Source organism: Rhipicephalus microplus, unplaced genomic scaffold (assembly GCF_043290135.1).
Source record: "Rhipicephalus microplus isolate Deutch F79 unplaced genomic scaffold, USDA_Rmic scaffold_156, whole genome shotgun sequence".
NCBI classification, from domain to species: Eukaryota; Metazoa; Arthropoda; class Arachnida; order Ixodida; family Ixodidae; genus Rhipicephalus; species Rhipicephalus microplus.
The window spans coordinates 6,104-10,000 of record NW_027464727.1 but is presented as its reverse complement, the minus strand read 5'-3'; the positions used below and the strand labels follow the sequence as shown (position 1 = coordinate 10,000).

The following is a 3,897-nucleotide window of genomic DNA, read 5'->3' as shown; positions in this document are numbered from 1 at the left end:
TCTTCATCGACCCGAGAACCGAGTGATCCACCGCTTAGAGTCGTGAAAAAGTGTTTGTTCAATTCCGTACAGTCAAAACCAAACGTTTCTGGCACTCGGCCAAACAGTGGCCAAGAAGGGCGCTTTTCAGCGCACGCTTGGACTCCAAAACTCTGCCGCGCCTTTTTCGGCTGCCGCAAATCGAGCAAACGGTGTGTTTCGGACGGCGTTTCGCTTCCGCTACTTGCGAGTGCTTTCGTGGTCCACCCCTCTATAAATACTCGGGAGGCGTCGAAGCCGGTTCTCCAAGCCGGACCCGTAGGTATCGTTGTGTGCTCGCTCTCATTGGCCCGCCTAACCAGAAAATGCCTGCGGTACACCCATTTGGATAAGAGTGCACGCAGATGCGGGCCTCGACGGCTACACATTTCCTCGGGCGGCCGCCTCCCGGCCTCCGTGGAGCGCGGGATGCACGGTCCCATCGACAAGCCTCTCCCGTTTTTACCGTGGCGTCGCGGTTCACCACGGCGGGCGGGTCGGTCTCCTCCGCATAAAAAGGGGGACCCCCGCTTTTTGTTCCACGAAATCGCACAAGCTTTTTTCGCATCCACGGTTTGCCACCGCACACCAAAATGCCGATCCGGCTGCCTACTTTAGCCAACAGGTGGAGCCAGGCGCGCCGTACTTGCGCGGCACTTCCCACGTCCACCGAAGTCGGTGCCAAGGACCACTTTCGGCGCCGGAGCCGCGTACGAGCCTACTCGAGGCGGAAGAACGAAGCCAGCAAGGGCCTGGCCGCAAGTGCGTTCAATTGTCGGGACGTCCAAGTCCCTCGTTCTTCCGTGCTTCCTCTTTCGGCAAGTCGTTGCGGCACCTTCCCAAAGCGCGCAGACCCGCTAATCGCGACGAGCGCGACGTGGCCGTGCCGCCTTTCCCTCGGCAGCAAGCAAAACGCCTGGCAACGTCGACGCTCCCCTAACCGCGATCTCGCACCGTGTTTCGTGTGGCGAATTCAAAAGCCGGCCGGCGCTGCTGCAACCATTACGGTCGGTACGCATACGCCGCGGAGGGCGGGACGGTCATCGGAGCGTGCGGTTCCTCCATCGAGTACTGCGCACCTCGGCCGTCGCATCGCCGTGCCATGACCGGCCGCGCGTCAACGCGAACCGGTGCCAGCGAGATCCCTCGCCTGCAAGAACCGACCGGCAGCCTCCGTCACCCGAGGACGCGGAGGCGCTTGCCGCGGACGGCGGGACGGTATGCACTGGTGCACAGCGGACCCGTCACATCGCCAGTTCCTTGACCGACCGCCGACGCTTGTGCCGTTCCTCTCGTACTTGGCAGTCGCCGCGCGATTGTCGGGTCTCGTTCTTGCACGCTCGAACGGTCGGGAGGGCACTCGGCTGGCGTTTCGGGAACGCGCAGCCTCGCCTTCTACCGACGTAACCACGACTCGCCGTTCGCGCTCCGCCGCTCCTGTTTACAGTACTAGGCGGTCCCGCAGCGGTCGGGTCGCGCATTTCGAGCGCTTCGAGCCACGGTGCAGTGGCGGGTCGAAAGCCGACCTATGAGTGCGTTGCGCCGTTTGTACCCGCGTCCGCCACCTGGCCGACCGTCCAAGGTCGCGGTGTTGGCGTCCGCTGGGCGCAACAATTTGTCACGGGGTGCCGCTCCACATTCAGGCAGCCCCGTGGGGAAAAGCCGACCCCGCGTCCAAACGGGGTCAGCGGCAGAAAGTGTCGGGCGCAGACGCAGCTGAGGCGCTCACCCTTCACAATCCGTTAATGATCCTTCCGCAGGTTCACCTACGGAAACCTTGTTACGACTTTTACTTCCTCTAAATGATCAAGTTTGGTCATCTTTCCAACAGACCGGCGCAACCGAAAGGCCGCGCCGGACATCGGTCCGAAGACCTCACTAAATCATTCAATCGGTAGTAGCGACGGGCGGTGTGTACAAAGGGCAGGGACGTAATCAACGCGAGCTTATGACTCGCGCTTACTGGGAATTCCTCGTTCAAGGGGAACAATTGCAAGCCCCTATCCCAATCACGAAAGAAGTTCCACGGGTTACCCAGTCTTTTCAGACAGGGATAAAGACACGCTGCTTCCTTCAGTGTAGCGCGCGTGCGGCCCCGGACATCTAAGGGCATCACAGACCTGTTATTGCTCTGTTTCGTGCGGCTAGGAGCCGCTTGTCCCTCTAAGAAGGTTGTAAGGTGCTGGGAACCCCGCACCTATTTAATAGGCTAGAGTCTCGTTCGTTATCGGAATTAACCAGACAAATCGCTCCACCAACTAAGAACGGCCATGCACCACCATCCACCGAATCAAGAAAGAGCTCTCAATCTGTCAATCCTCCCAGTGTCCGGGCCGGGTAAGTTTTCCCGTGTTGAGTCAAATTAAGCCGCAGGCTCCACTCCTGGTGGTGCCCTTCCGTCAATTCCTTTAAGTTTCAGCTTTGCAACCATACTTCCCCCGGAACCCAAATACTTTGGTTTCCCGGAAGCTGCCCGCCGAGTCATTTGAGTAACTCAGGCGGATCGCTGGTTGGCATCGTTTATGGTCAGAACTAGGGCGGTATCTGATCGCCTTCGAACCTCTGACTTTCGTTCTTGATCAATGAAAACATTCTTGGCAAATGCTTTCGCAGTAGTTCGTCTTGCGACGGTCCAAGAATTTCACCTCTAGCGCCGCAATACGAATGCCCCCGTCCGTCCCTCTTAATCATTACCTCGTATTCCAAAAACCAACAGAACAGAAACGAGGTCTTGTTCTATTATTCCATGCAAGTTTATTCAGGCGACTCGCCTGCGTTGAGCACTCTAATTTTTTCAAAGTAAAAGCACCGGCCATCTCGAGGCACACAATGAAGTGCACCAAGAAAGAACCGGCATGATGTTCAGTCCGAGCCGTCGCATCGGGTAGATGCACTACTCGTCTGGAACTGAGATCCAACTACGAGCTTTTTAACCGCAGCAGCTTTAGTATACGCTATTGGAGCTGGAATTACCGCGGCTGCTGGCACCAGACTTGCCCTCCAATTGATCCTCGTTAAAGGATTTAGAGTGTACTCATTTCAATTACGGGGCCTCAAAAGAGTCCCGTATTGTTATTTTTCGTCACTACCTCCCCGTGCCGGGAGTGGGTAATTTGCGCGCCTGCTGCCTTCCTTGGATGTGGTAGCCGTTTCTCAGGCTCCCTCTCCGGAATCGAACCCTGATTCTCCGTTACCCGTAACAACCATGGTAAGCAAGTAACCTACCATCGAAAGTTGATAAGGCAGACACTTGAAAGAAACGTCGCCGGCTCGTGGCCATGCGATCAGCACAAAGTTATCCAGAGTCACCACACAATACGGGCCGAAACCCGATCGATCTTGGTCTAATAAAAGCACCCGTTACCCAAAGGGCTCCAGGCTCACTGCATGTATTAGCTCTAGAATTGCCACAGTTATCCAAGTAGGAAGAAACGATCTAAGGAACCATAACTGATTTAATGAGCCATTCGCGGTTTCGCCTTATTTCGGCATGTACTTAGACATGCATGGCTTAATCTTTGAGACAAGCATATGATTACTGGCAGGATCAACCAGGTAATCGTTCGACTGCGCGTCCGTCCTCGCCCTCGGCGGGCCGGACGCAGTCTGTGTGCGGCGGAGGCCACCTTCAGGCGCCCCAACACGCTTATTTTGCACTCCGAGATGACGGCGTTCGAGCTCGCTACGGCACAACCTTCCCGAAAGACGAGTGGGAGCCGTGCGGCAAGAAGCACGTTCATGCTCGCTCTTTTTCGTTGCATCGACTCGGTCGCGCCGTGCGGGTTGCCCAAGCCCGCTGCACTGTCGGTGGACCGGCCGGAACTAGCAACGGAGCCGAGACTGCAAAGCCGCCAGACGACGGGTCACGCCCGCGTCTTC

The 3,897-nt window shown here is 57.0% G+C and overlaps 2 non-coding genes across 2 annotated transcripts in view; both read right to left on the bottom strand.

Moving 5' to 3' along the window:
- The window catches only part of LOC142791225 (5.8S ribosomal RNA), a 153-nt gene extending 111 nt beyond the window's left edge, over positions 1-42 (bottom strand). Inside the window, exon 1 of the ribosomal RNA XR_012890085.1 lies at positions 1-42. This exon is cut by the window's left edge and continues 111 nt beyond it. This is a non-coding gene — a ribosomal RNA (5.8S ribosomal RNA).
- A 1,719-nt stretch (positions 43-1,761) lies between these two features.
- Positions 1,762-3,576, bottom strand: LOC142791273 (small subunit ribosomal RNA). The gene has a single exon (XR_012890123.1). It is a non-coding gene; the product is annotated as a small subunit ribosomal RNA (ribosomal RNA).
- Positions 3,577-3,897: the final 321 nt, after the last annotated feature.